The sequence below is a fragment of the Lissotriton vulgaris genome, chromosome 2_1, assembly GCF_964263255.1.
Source record: "Lissotriton vulgaris chromosome 2_1, aLisVul1.2, whole genome shotgun sequence".
NCBI lineage: Eukaryota > Metazoa > Chordata > Amphibia > Caudata > Salamandridae > Lissotriton > Lissotriton vulgaris.
Window position 1 is genome coordinate 2,083,466,808 of NC_141687.1, and position 15,642 is coordinate 2,083,482,449.

The following is a 15,642-nucleotide window of genomic DNA, read 5'->3' on the forward strand; positions in this document are numbered from 1 at the left end:
TTGGAACTTCAACAGGGGTAAATGTACTAGGCCCCAGGGATCATGCAAATTTAGACATGAATGTAGTGGGTGTGGGCAATCATCCCATCCTGAGTCCACGTGCAGAGCCAAAACGGGTGATAACGGGGGTAGAGGAGGCGCCAAACAGGTCTAACATAGTCCGAGGGGCGCCTTTACCTTCCCCGATTGATACCTTGGCAATGATTCCTTGGCTCAGTGAATACCCGGATCGTGTTTCTGCTGGGGTGTTGCGGAACGGGTTTTCTTATGGTTTCCGCATCCCAGTGGGGGACTTTCAGGGTGTAGGGAAATGTAAAAATCAGCTGTCGGTCTTCCAGCATACGTCTGTGGTACAGGATAAGATCAGGAAAGAGGTTACTCGAGGTCGAGTCGCCGGTCCGTTTAGTGTACCGCCGGTTCCTAACTTTGTTTGTTCCCCTTTAGGTGTGGTCCCAAAGAAGGACCCGGGTGAGTTTCGGCTGATACATAATTTATCAGCCCCACGTGGTCTTTCCGTAAACGAAGCGATAGACCCGGAAGTGTGTTCGGTGCGGTACGCATCCTTCGATGAGGCCATAGCCATTTTGAATCGCCTGGGGCCCGGGGCGCTGATGGCAAAATCTGATATCGAGTCAGCGTTCCGGTTGCTCCCGGTACATCCTGACGATCAGCGTCTCCTAGGTTTCATGTTTCAGGGTCTTTATTACATGGATAGGTGTATGCCGATGGGGTGCTCTATATCTTGTGCCTATTTCGAGAAATTCAGTAGTTTTCTACAATGGGTCTTCACAAGGAAGACGGGTTTCCAACATGTGATGCATTACCTTGATGATTTTTTGTTCCTGGGGGCAGCCGGGGATCCGGAATGTGGGCAGGCTTTGGCGCAATTTTGTGTCTTGATGAATCAGTTTGGCGTGCCATTGGCACCAGGTAAGACTGTGGGGCCTTCCACTTGCCTCGAGTTTCTGGGGATCGAGTTAGACTCCGCAGAAGGTTGTTTTCGTTTACCAGCTGATAAAGTGTCAAAGTTCAGGACATCCCTTGCAAATGTGTATAAGTAGACCTAAGGTTAAGCTGCATCAATTACAGCAGTTAGTTGGCCAGTTGAATTTTGCCCTGAGGGTTATACCAATGGCCCGCCCCTTTTCCCGTTCGATCGCTCAAGCCATGGTCGGCCTGAAGGAGTGCCATCATCGCACAAGGCTCTCGGCAGAGGTCCGCCAGGACATGCGCATTTGGTTGGCATTTCTGGCGGATTTCAATGGTCGAGTCGTCTGGAACAAACCAGCCGTGTCCTCTGAGGAGCTGGGGCTGTGGACAGATTCGGCAGGGAGCATAGGTTTCGGTGCCATATTCGGCACGAGATGGTCTGCACAAAAGTGGCCGACATGGTAGCATGACAGTGGACTGACAAGTAACATTGCTTTCCTGGAACTTTTCCCCATTTTAGTGGCCCTGAGAACTTGGCCCGAAGCGTTCAGAGATCACTCGGTGGTATTTTGGTCTGACAATATGACCGTGGTCGAGTGTATCAATAGTCAGGCAGCACGATGCAAATGGATTTTGAGACTGCTCAAAGAAATTGTTTTACTTTGTATGCAATTGAATGTGCTATTCAGAGCAAGACATGTCCCAGGGGTAATGAACCAGGCGGCTGATGCACTGTCTCGTTTTCGTATACAGGCTTTCTGGGGTTTCCTTCCCACAGCGGACCCGGAGCCGGCACCCTTTCCCGAAGCTCTCTAGTCTCTCGGTGCCCCGAACTTCGTAACCTCGTGGGAGAGAGTTTAGCACCCAGGACGAGGAAGGCATATGAAGGGGCGTTCCGGTCCTATTTGGCCTTTTTGGGGACTGATAGGGAGGAGCTTTGGGGCCAGGAAGAGTGGGTGGTGGATTTTCTGATGTCCTTACATCGGGTCGGGAAATCGGTGGCCACGGCTCAGAGGCATCGGGCTGCCATTTCCTTTGTTGCTAGGGCTCACGGGATCCAGGATCCGACAGCGTCTTTCGTTGTACAGAAAGCGCTACGGGGGTGGCAACGCCTTGAGGGTCGCAGAGTAGATGAGAGGCGCCCGATAGGTTTGGATAGGCTGGCTCAGTTATTATCCAGTCTCCCTGCTACGTGTTCATCTCAGTTTGAGACGGTGTTATTCCGAGCCGCTTTTACGCTGGCATTCCATGGGGCTATGCGGGTAAGCGAATTAGTGGCGAGGAACAAGCAGGATGTGACAGGAGGATTGTGCCAGGAGCACGTCCAGATCAGAGGGGAGACGATGACGGTCTCATTTGTCAGGTCTAAGACCGATCAGAGTGGGATGGGTGACTGCGTAATCATACACAGGATTCCCGGGTCCTCCATGTGCCCGGTAAGGTGTCTAGAAGATTATTTAGCACGAAGGGTGGCATCATGGGGGGGGACCTTGTTGAGACACGCTGACGCCACCCCACTGACAAGGTTTCAGTTTCAGCGGGTGCTTGCGATGTCGATTGCCGCTGCGGGCTTGAACCCGGGCGAGTTTGGGACCCATTCCTTTCGGATAGGGGCTGCTACAGAAGCAACAGCCAGGGGTCTGGATGTTGAACAAGTTAAACGGGTGGGGCGTTGGTCCTCCAATTGTTATAAGAGGTATGTGCGGTTGCACATGTTGTGAAGCTGTAGCAATGTACTCACACTGCTTGTTTTTGTTTGGTTTTCAGTTGCGCAAGCCTACGAGGCGGGGCGGACTTTGCAGTCGACCCTACACCGGGCCAGCGGTCAGACATCACCGGCTGTGAAAAAGGAGGTGTGGGTTGTGGGCCACTCATACGTGAGGCGTGCCGCAGACGTATTCAAGGCAGGTGATATGATTCACGTAGCTGGGGAATACGGGTACAGTGTGTCCTTCTACGGAAGAGGCGGGCTCTGTATTGACCAGTTTCAATCATTTTTTGAGGGTTTGCTAGGGCGGACGAGGTCACCGCCGTCTGTAGTGATAGTACATCTTGGGGGTAATGATTTGGTCACCACTGGTAGACGACTTCTTCTTGAGGCGACGCTTTCCACTGTAAGTTGGTTAGCGAGGAGAGTTCCAGGGTGCACAATTGCATGGTCCCATATGATCCCACGAAAAGTGTGGCGGGGGGCTATTTCGGTTCCTGCTCTAAATCATTCTGTTAGGAAGCTTAATAACAAAGTGAGTAGGTTGTTCCGTTCCAAGACACTGCATGCTATTTCCCATGGGTGTATTAATGATGACAGTATGTATTTGGGGGATGGAGTGCATTTGTCTCGGGTGGGGAATGAGTTACTCATAGGAGATTTCTTAGCATGGCTAAAAACGTTACACCATGACCTTTAGGTAGGAGTGTTGTGGGGGGTCCGGATAGCCGGTCAACTATCCGGCCTGTGGCGGTAAGGTCATGATCGGTGAGCACTAATTGGAAGATCCCTATGAGTGGGCGTCACCCAGCACGGATGGGAGCGCTCGGGGGAGGTGGCCATTGGCCCCTCAACGGGGAGGCGGTCCCTTCTAAGGATGGGTCGCCGAAAGAAGAGGAAAGGCGGTCAAGGCCCCTTCCTGGGTAGGAGGGGTTAGAGCCCCCTCCTGGGGAATTTCCCGGGGCCAGGACGTCTGCGACGGCAGATATGGTAAGTTGTGTGGGGTTTGGGGGGAGGTCTACGCTACCTTCTAGATACCTCACACGAGTTCTCGTACGACCTCTAAGTGGCGACGAGTTTTATTGGGGCCCCCGTCAAGTCAAGGGAAATTGGTAATTGCACTTGAGGTACGCCTCCGGGCCGCCCCTCACAAGTGAGGGCGATATTTCTGGGTTAGGGATCTTGACACCGGTTACGACCTTGCCGTTGGCCCTTAAACGTTAGGATGTACAATTTCAAAATTTCAAGTAAATGTTTTGCAGGATGTTAGTTCGGCTAGGAGAACCTTTGTATTAGAGACTCTGTTAAGGTTAGCCAAACATCGCAATGTGGTAATGAAATTGTACATAATATGAAACTGTTTATTTAATGTTTTAATTTTGTTTCATATTTTAATAAATACGGCCGGGGGGGTTACTCCCTCCCGTCTTCCAAAGACTTCAGAACTGTTTCCGGTTTCCCATCCTTGGGGATTGTGTTGAGAGGGGGTGGCGGGTATCTCAGCCATATGGAAAGGGGCGACCACTCGGTCCCCCCGAACGTATGGCAGAGTACCACGATCCCCCCGGGAAGCCATCTGGGGCGGGAGGCGAGTCTCGGCTGGTATGCCCGAAGCGGCGTAGCCGGGGCGCGCCTTTTCCCGCCCTAGAGTGGGTTGGCCTAGACACTGACGCGGCTGGCCACGCCCTAGGGGCAGGCAGGGGCGGGTTTACGCCCGCCCTGAAGACGGATAAAAGGAGAAGCAAGATCCGAAGGCATCCTCTTGTTCCTGTGCTCTGAAGCTGCACCTCCTCGCTGCACGTGAGCTCGAGACGGAACGAAGAGCCAATTTTGACCCACCCACCAGCCCCTGATGACAGCAAGTGGTTTTTTGATTAAAGTTGATGGATAACTCTGATTTTCGTTTACAGGTCGCTGTATTATCGTGATGATTTTGAGTATGTAATAAAGAATGTCGATTTGTGTTGTGCAAATAAAGAAAGTCTGCTTTAGTGTTTATTGGTAAGCATGCTTTTAATAAAAGTATAGTTGCTACTGTATTTTAGTTTAGTCATTTAGTTAGCATTGTCGTATTTATTTTGGTCGGGCGGTAAGGTCATGATCGGTGAGCACTAATTGGAAGATCCCTATGAGTGGGCGTCACCCAGCACGGATGGGAGCGCTCGGGGGAGGTGGCCATTGGCCCCTCAACGGGGAGGCGGTCCCTTCTAAGGATGGGTCGCCGAAAGAAGAGGAAAGGCGGTCAAGGCCCCTTCCTGGGTAGGAGGGGTTACAGCCCCCTCCTGGGGAATTTCCCGGGGCCAGGACGTCTGCGACGGCAGATATGGTAAGTTGTGTGGGGTTTGGGGGGAGGTCTACGCTACCTTCTAGATACCTCACACGAGTTCTCGTACGACCTCTAAGTGGCGACGAGTTTTATTGGGGCCCCCGTCAAGTCAAGGGAAATTGGTAATTGCACTTGAGGTACGCCTCTGGGCCGCCCCTCACAAGTGAGGGCGATATTTCTGGGTTAGGGATCTTGACACCGGTTACGACCTTGCCGTTGGCCCTTAAACGTTAGGATGTACAATTTCAAAATTTCAAGTAAATGTTTTGCAGGATGTTAGTTCGGCTAGGAGAACCTTTGTATTAGAGACTCTGTTAAGGTTAGCCAAACATCGCAATGTGGTAATGAAATTGTACATAATATGAAACTGTTTATTTAATGTTTTAATTTTGTTTCATATTTTAATAAATACGGCCGGGGGGGTTACTCCCTCCCGTCTTCCAAAGACTTCAGAACTGTTTCCGGTTTCCCATCCTTGGGGATTGTGTTGAGAGGGGGTGGCGGGTATCTCAGCCATATAAGTTGTTCTTTGCTTGCAACTCGTTTTTGTGGTTTATTGATACTGTCTTGAAATCAGGTAACTTTAAAGAAAAATAGAACGCATGAATGAAAGAAAGATTTGAAGTTGAAAAGTTTTATAAAGCGCTCTAACACCATACGGTTTCTATATCCTAAAAAGCCTATAATTTTGCATGGTTTTAGATTTTCTAATTTTTGGAATTCGTAAAGGTTATGTAGTAAACCAGAATATTTCCAATCAATTTAGCTCACCAGATATGTTAAGTGAATTCAATTTTGATATGAACATATATAGGCAGGTTTAGTTGATCATGTGAAAAACTCCAGAGCAAGGGTTATTCCTGAAATATATTGAGGATGTTCTCTTTTTCACTTACCTTGGAAAATGATTTATTATTGCCATTTTCAGGAGTATGTTTCTCAACTTTTCATCACTGGGACTTAAACAAAGAGGAATTTATGAATATCCACAACTAAATAAGTTTGTCAGTGCGCACACACTCCCAAGACATTCATGCCATACAATGCCAATTTGTGACTGATGGAAATAGCGTACTCTTATTAATGAAACTTTCTGCACAGGAAAATGTAACTTTCACAAAATAGGAAATTGATTTTACACTGATAACACAGACTTCAAACCCCGAAACAGAATTTACGCTTTGCCAAGTGTTCATTTCTGACCTTGGGACGTGTCGGAGAGTGGTACTGAATACTCTCAAATGTGTACCTTTCTGAGAGTGAAGAAACTCACAGGATAATCCAGCACAGTAATGACCACTCGTCACTGTCATAAGTAGATTTACACACAAAAAGCTTTACGTGAGTACATAGTCTTATGCCTGTAGAAGCAATTTTAGAGAATTTACTAAGTGAATTTTCACATGAAAAAATGGTGTGTGACCAGATTGTACATATTCATAACGCTATTTATATTGGGCTCTGTGCATTTAAATTAAGGCCACACATTTCCACTATAAGAAACTGGGTTATACGTAGAGAGGGATGAAAGCCCTTGTCAAATAATAAGCATGATGCTTGTCAAGCTGAACCATAAAAGTAGTTAAATAAACCGGTGCCTAATCCCCTAGAGAAATGTTTTGGGGCAGTCACCGTTGTTACAAAGAGCAGGTTCTAATGGCGATTGGCATTGCCGGTCATTGCTGGTGATCAATTCTCAGCGTCACTATGCGGTCGCGAGTCGCCAAAACTACAGGGTATCACCTTTTGTTGAGGAGGAGTTCACGCTAATGCCGCAAAGGGTCAACGGTTTAACAGGGGAACCTCTTGCGGATCAGGACTCACTCCAGCAGAGGCCAGCAGCAGGACTCAGTAGATGAAGGCAAGTTTAAGTGGTGCTGGTCAGCTGGTCAGCTGGGCAGTTGCATGGAGGCTTCTGGAAGCTTGTTGTGTCCCTGCATCTCATACAGAGGGTCAAGCAACTGACCAATTGAGTCAGTCTGGGTTAACTGGGATCAAGGAAAACAGGTCCAATCTTTCTTTTTCAGGCAGCAGTCCTTATAGCAGCAGGGCAGTCCTTTTTCTGAATCTTCCATTGGTCTAGGAGTGTCCTGTTGAGAGGTTTTAAAGGTCCCACTTTTATAGCTGGTTGCAGCCTTTGTATGGGGAATACCCTGACTTACCATCAAAACTGGTACTGGTCAGTTCTTCTCATTCCCCTGGTATTGACTCCAAAACTGTCAGGGTGAAAAAGTCAAGGGCAGGCTTAAGTTCCATTTCCTTTATTTGTGCTGCAGGTAGGGTCCTTTGAAATGTAATCAGGTCAAGGTACAGCTCCACCCCAGTCATCATGCCTGGAAGATCATCTCCAATAACAATTAAGCTTACTTTGTCTCACTGTCTGAAAGCAATATACAACCCACAAACAGGAGAACCAATCACAGTCATGTGACCCAGGAGACTGGTAGGAAAGCAAATTTGGTTTTAGCTGAAAAATGCCATCTTTCCAAAAGTGCCTTTTTCAAAATTTTAACTTAATAACATATTTCTGCAGTAAAGATTACTTAAAATTGCAATTCATTTGAGTGTAAGCCTCTCTACCTGCTCCCAATCTGAAGTTAGTTATTTTTAATTGAATTAAGGAAACCTACTCTAGGGGAGAGATAGCCTTGCAGTAGTGAAAAACCACTTTAGGAGTTTTTTCACAGCCAGGACATGTAACACTTACACTCATATGTCCTAATTTTTAAATAACAGGCACCATGCACTATACGCCTTTAGTTCCACCTTAGGGGTAACCTATAAGTGACAGAAAGGACGTTTTAGGTCATCAAAAGGTTTACTTGGCCTTGCTGAAATGACAGTTTAAAACTGCATTACAGGCTGCAATGGCAGTCCTCTGTCATCCTGTACTAGATACTTGAGCCGTTGCACAGTGAGTGTTACAACCCACTGGAAGCATTTTTAAGCACGAGGATCTGATGAAATGATAAAAAAACTTATCCATCTGTGTTTTGACGATTTGGCAGGTAAATTATTAATTAGTGAGGTGTCAACAAATCCTCCTAAAATCATGAACTTTATTCCAGTGATGATTATGAAAACTGGCCGGATCCCTCATGAACAACATTAACAATAATAGTACAAATTACATTTGTTTGGGTACATCAAAAACGCACACTGAAACTTTGCATGCATCAGGATTCTTTTTATAGAAAGTGCAATGCAGATTTCTGTGTCTGTCTGTATCCAGGCATTTACACATCCCACTTCTGGCAAAACTGTTTTACAGTAACAACTTTATTCACAGCTATAGTATAGGTCAAACCTATGTCAGCAAGAGCTTTATAAACCATTCATAAAAATGTGGAGTCTCTTCCATTACCGATAAATAAACTGTACACTTCCTAGTCTGCTTTAGATATAATGATTTGAAACTAGAACGATGCTCCTATACATTGGAAAGACACGTAGACTGCAAAATAAAAAAGAAGCCATATATAAAAAATGCACTGTATAATTCTCAAGGTAATGTCATAATATTCAGAGAGAATCTAATATGTCCACTATGCTATGGTCATATCAGCATAAAGGAGTATGTTTGCAACGCAAAAAATATTGCAAATGAAATCTGGACGGTTTTCTTTCTGATGTTTCCACTTGTGTTATTGTTCAAATGATACAGTGGGTGTCCTTCCCCCTCTTCTTTTCTCCAGTGACACTTTTTTGTCAATGTGTCCGGTGCTATTTTTTTAAAAAGTGGGAGTTTCAAAGAAATGCGAACATTTCAGTTTAAATCTTAGACTGGCGATATTTTTCTGAAATGTACTGGTGCATTTTATGTAATCCCACTGCAGAATGGGAATGAATGCCTAATTTAATTACATCATGTGCATGTTGGATTATATGCTACAAAGTACTGCCCCGTTAATGGCCAGCTATGGCACCTGTGTTAAATGCACAATGTTTCAAATGCATATTCATGTGCACACAACTCTATATTTTGTCAAGTATTTTCAATGAGGAGGAAAGCAGGTGACTTCCGAGGCCAAAGCACCTCAGGTGGACAGCCAACGCCCCTTTCCGCTCCATCAACTACACATTGCTTCCTTCTCAAATCCAAAGCACCCAAATAATCTCACAAAGTGCTCTGAAAGACACAAAATACAGGGACATTGCATCTCCGGTCGGCCTTCTAAAAGCATAGCCATGTTCTATTCCCTGGATGGGTACTTTCACAACAATCAGGTCAATAGATAGACTGTTGACATATTTTACACAAAGCATCCGTAGTCATTCACATCCACACAAGGAATTATTACACATGGGATATATTCTATGGAGCCAATAACTTTAAAGTGGCTTTCACGTTGCTTCATGTAGGAATAACTCCCTCGACATCAATTACAAAGCCTGAATTTTGCACAGAGAAATAGGCATGTGGCGGAAGGTGGATCATGTATTGATCCATTTGTGTCCCATTGCACGCTCAAGATTGTCAATATCATCGTGGTCATTGCTCCTGCTGATTATAATGTGGTCATACAGATAACTCCCCAGTAGCAGTCCCACTGGGATCAAGTTGATTTGCAGCTGGTAGACAGTAGTATTGTGGTTAGACCCTAGAGGAGCAGACTATAGCTGGATAAAGAGGTTACTTGTGAGAAGGAAAATAGTACAATTCGAGAAGATACAGTTCAACTAAATTGTTTCTAAGATACTATAAGAAGAACATCGCAGGAGATTCTCTAGTTAGTATTAAAGTGTGGTCCCTTTAAAGGTGTGGAATATATGCATATTTGTACGTTGCATCTTCTAGACTGGCCCATCACTATGTGAAGTTCTGAATCAATGTCTGTAAAGAATGTACATTTAGTTCGCTTACCATTCTGTAGTCTATTTGATTTTCCTTCGTTCCAGGTGCACGCCAAGCACCTAAATTGCATATCTCTAATTAGTTAGGGCAGTTTTACAAGGTTAAGGGGTATCAAAGATCAGGCAGTGATAGCATATGGGGTCTTTGTTAAAGGTACACTATGCCTGACCTAATGCATTATCCCTGGGCCCAATGATATTTACAACCTGCAGTACAGTTTTACAGACAGTAGTATTTTTTCACTTTTAAAAATGATCGTAGTAGTATAAAAGGTGTGTGTCAACAGCTGCGCTTGTGCTGCCGCCTCACAATTAGCACCTCTCACATTGGCTGCTGATGGTAATTTGATATGACATATGAATGTGCAGATGTTAATACTATTGGGTATGTTGCCTGGTCGAGCAGTAACAACCTGACGTTTTTCTTATTGAACGAGGCCCATTATCTATATTTTGCAATGTCCCGTTGGCAGTTTCACTAAAATATTATTTCGAAAATATCGTTGTGCAGCAATAGTGTGTCCAAAATATTGTCAAGTCATAAAATAACGTGGTACAGAATATAGAAGGTAAGACTTTTATTTTTTGAGTATAACATAATTTTTATTATGGTATATAATATTGTTTACTGTAATATAGCAGTATTACACATAGTTTTTAATTAATTTAGTATACATGAATTATATTGTTTTTAGTTATTAATAGTTTCTTTTTTTTACTGCAGTTTGTAAGTTTTAATGTGTCATTTTTGTAACATTTATTTTTTATTTATAATTCAGAAGCAGCTTGGTGAATTGTGGGCTAGTTTTGGATTGCTCTGAGCAGTTGGCAGGCGTGATTCAACGCTCCCAGAGCAGAGTGAGCAGAGTGGCCTGGAGCTACCACCACCATTTGCAGGATGCCGCAGAAGTGACGTGTAATGCATATGCCTCCCTGCTCAGTGCATAGTGGCCTTTGGGCTTTTGTCATTTCACCTAGCCGACACTGCCAGCCTCCTGCTGTTCTGTTCCCCTGCACCACTGGGGAGCAGGGCAGAGGAGGCAATGGGTGAGCAGGATAAAACAGAGCCATTGCAGCTTGTAGCGAGGCACACCAGTGGCCCGCAAATACTCTATTAGGGAAGCAGCACAACCCCGCAGGCTTCCGTCATTGGTTGTCCGTTTAATTAATGTCTGCGAAGATGGGATCCCTATCTCAACTGGTGCAAGTGAAAGGTTTCTCATACAGGTGCCCTGCCACACTTTACGACAACCCTGGAGGCACCCCTAGATAGCAGAGGGAGATTCTGTACTCCCAGAGGTAACTAAAGAGTTTGTTGCTCTTTGCTCCTTCTCTTCATGTGGAAGAGCTATCACTTTTATATTCTAACTTTTAAACTCGAAATTATTTTTAAAAAATGTGGTGGCTTCTGCATTTTTTTCAGAATGGTTACTTTCCATAGTTTGTAGTATTCCCTAGAATACCTTAGTGTGGGGCATACAGCAGTAAAACGTACAAGATTAACCCTGGGTGGTGAACTCCGCTCCGCGTGTGGAGTTTGGGTGTTTTCTGCACTCGGTGTTACGTGCAGGTCGGGGAACTCCGATAATCTCTGCTCCGTGTAGCGGAGTGTTTTTTCCTCACTGGCATTTGTCAACGTCAAGTTTGGGACCCCAAGCGAGGAAAATCAACCTCCCGGTGAGATATTTCCTCGTTCACGATCGTCAACATTAGGTTAGCGAGTGCGAGAGTGAAAAACCAACATCCCGGCAAGATTTCTAAACACGAGGGTCAGGTTTCTCACTGCAAGTGGTCGTATATGCTTGCGACAGCTCGCGTTGTGAAACTGCGTTCACGTTGAGAAAGCTGCAGCTAGAGTAAAAATCTACTCGAGCAGCAGAAAAAGAAAACAGGGACTGCTTGCACTGTGCATGGTGCCATTCGCAATGATTGCACTGTGCGGACAAGCAACCGGCACTGTGAAATCAACGCGAACGGCATTTTTCTATTGTACTCCGCCGCTTGCGGAGCTCCACATAGTGCGGCAGGTGTTTTTTTTGCACTTTGCAGAGTTCCGTGTAGTGCAACTCCGCGAACTCTGCCCAGGGTTATGCAGGATTCTAAGTGGATTTGGTGGACTCACTACCAATTGTTCGAGTTTATAAGTTTGTTGCGTGCTGCTGTGGTTTAACTCTCTGAACATGGAGTCTCTTCAAAATAAAATTCTTTCGCATCAGGCGATTAGGAGACGTCCCTCTGCGCACAGCTTGAATCCCACAAAGGGGTAATAGTCTGATTAAATATTAAATGTAAAAATCCTGAGTCTTTGGTGAAATGAAAGACTGAGCAGTTTAGTGATATACAGTTTTTTGATATTGCATCTTCATAACGTGATATTCCAAATAAAATGTTATGAACTCAATCAGCAGTTATTCACTAATCTTTAGTAGTCCCAAAGCATTTCGGCTGCATTCACAACGAAGACCCACACAGCTTTTAAAATATATGAGTATTAAGGTATGTATATTTTAAAGGACTGCTTTGAAGTTTATTCTTATAAAAATAATACCTCTGCATCTACTGAATTGATCTTTGCAATTTTTGTCTTGTTTTAATCAGATAACTATTTTCTATTTTTTATTTTTCTAAACCTGTTTGGAGACGTTTTGAGGTGTTTTCATTGATTTACTGTAATTTAAGTGTTACACAAATGCCTTACACGCTGCCTCAGATGATAAGACAGACTGCTCTGAACTCTATGCCAAGCTCCTCGAGGGTGAGCATAGGTTATCATTGTTGTGTAATGCACTTACCTGACTAGAGTGGTGTTTTTTTGTTTGGACTATGATTTTTAATTTTTTTCTTTAATGTTTATATTATTTACAAAAAAAATTGCAATTGGTTTTAATTGTTTTTATTACATTTTTTAATTGTGTGACTTTTTGTTAACAGATGTTTGCTAGTATTACTTTTAAAGCTTTTGTCAATAACAAAATATATTTTTTAGATTGTTTAAGTAGTATTATATACATTTTGTTTTAAAAATGTTCTCAGATATTTAATGTTTACTTCAGCGTAATTGTTAATGTGTTTAACATAACTTTTGTAAGAAATTGTTTAATCATTGCTTAAAAAAACAAATATATATATATATATATGTATATATATATATATATATATATATATATATATATATATATATATATATATATATATATATATATATATATAAAAATATATAAAATTCAGCAGTTATAGTTAGCTGAGCTAACTATAACTAGCCCTCCATCATGCACTACTTTTTTTCCTCACATATTACATCACTCATGACATGGTCAGTGACATCACTGATGACATTCCTAGTGACCACCACCTCGCCGGGGCAAATGTGAACAGAGCCCTACTTGGCCATGGGGACCGCCACCCCAAAAGGCCAGCTCCAGCAATGTCTTAGGGTGCCCTCCCCCGGGACATTGCAGTTTGATATGGCATGACAGGTACACTTCTCCCGCCGTGCCATAGCAAACAGTGTGCTATGCTTTGAGCAAGCAAGAGCATCAAGTGTGCATTTACACACCGGGAGCAACATGTCAGCAGCTCCCTGTGAGGAAAAGCAATGCCAGCTCCCGCTGGAGGTGGAGAGCGGACAGGGACCGAAGGGGCCTGCAGGTTACCACAAAGCCCCAACAAAGTGGCCTGGCCCTGGGGGTCTCCGGGCTCAAGTCAGCCGTGGGAGGGAGCTGCACAACCCCCTCTCTTTGAATTATTAAAAAAGAAAAAATAAAGGCTGGGTACCGGGTGATGTGGCCCTCAAGAGCCTATGGGGCTTCATCCCCCAACTAGTAGTGCAGCTGGAAGCATGTTTGCAGAGTGGTGGAGAAAGGCAGCGTGGCCTCTAAAAATCTCCTAGCAAATCCGCTGTGTGGGACATGCTGGAGCATAGTTGGCCCGCAAGGACCCTCAATATCCAAGGGGACTTAATCCACCTATTAGTAGTGCGCCAGGAGGAGCATTTACAGAGTGCTGGAGATAAGGGGCTTGGCCTCCTATCAGGTACTCGCATTCCTGCTGGTTGGGACTTTACAGGAGGCAATAGGAGGGTTAGTTTGCCCAAAAGGTTGTCCTTGGGGGCCAACTACCTCTCCTGTTATCTCTGATAAGTCCCACACAGAGGGATTGCTAAGTGGTCTTCGAAGGCCATGCTCCCTTTCTCCATCACTCTGCAAACGCGGATCGTGGTGCACAATTGGTTGAGGGATGAAGTCCACTTTACTGCTGAGGGATCTTTAGGGCCAAGAAGCCCTCCTAGTATCCCAGTAAGTCCTACACCGCAGGATTCCAGATAGCTGGTTGCAGGCTGAGCCTCCTTTCACCACCTCTCTGCAAACATGACTACTAGTTAAAGAAAACATAGAAATTCACTCACAAATAAAAGGTTACAAGGACATTATAGTTAGGAATAAGCATTTAAAAACCTTAGATATTCACTGAAACAAACTAAAGGTCACAGAGACGTTGTAGTTAGGAAATGGAATTTAAAAAACTTAAAAATTCACTGAAAAAACCAAAGGTTTCAGAGATGTACGGTTTGGCTCAGGTTTTACTCATACACAACCAGAGAAATTCAGCAGTTATAATTAGCTGAGGTAATAATAACTCGCACGCCCACAATGCATTGCTTATGACCTCACATATATCACTCATGACATCATCAGTGACATCACTGATTACATCTCAAATGACATCACTGATGACATCATCCACAGAATCTCTGACACACCCATTCATACCCCAATATAGCCTTTCATACACCCACTACAACATCTACACTACCATTCTCCAAACCATCGATGCACCAATACCAGTACTTACACACCCACTCAATGATTCATAGGTTTACACATACAACCACTTAGTCACCCATACAGCCACTCATATACCAACTCACTCACTAATACAGCCATTGACACATTCACTCACACACCCAGACAGCCACTCGCACACTGTCAGTCACCTATGGCGAGGGCACAAGTTATAGCTACTTTAGGGCACACGTTATAGTTACTTGAAATAACTCTAAATGTAACAGCTGAATTTCTATGGTTTTGTGTGTGTAAATTTAGAACCTAACTATAACATCCCTTTAACCTTTTTTAGTGAATTTCTGAGATTTTTTAAATGGTAATTCCTAACTATAATGTTCCCTTAAGCTTTATTTTTTTGGTGAATTTGTATGTTTTTTTTTAATGCAGCATGAGCAGCCCGCAGGTGGCCAACACCCCATTTGCTGCTATTCCCACAGTGGGATGGGTATGCCCAGACGTGGGTCCCGTGCTCTCCATGCCACTGGAGTCAAGCTATCCTGGCTGATGAGGGCTGAATGCCCGACACCGCTCCTAGGATGCTTGTTTCCAGTCCAGGAAGGACCTGGCCTGGCAGTTACCTATTAGATCCAAAACCGGCAGGGGTACGAGGGTCAAGCACGGAAGATTGAAGGAGGAAGTTCAGGTCCGGGACCAACAAGAACTAGTCCGACGGGGAACTACAGAAGTGCAGGTCATCAACCTTTCTTCGTGCCACCTCACACCTGACATGATTTCCTTGTTAGGGAAGGGTCTTAATTTCAACCCCTATGCCATTGGGGACATATGCAAACTTGAAGTAGACCTGTTTAAATTCGTTAGGAATTGGAAACTAAAAAAATATATTTTTGGGAAAGCGAAAACAATTACAGGTGCTATGAACATTCCTGCATTTGCCAATACTGATTTTCTGTCAATAGTGGACATTCAAGCAACCCATCTTCTCCTGTCTATTACTGATGTTGAGGATACCCCGTATGATA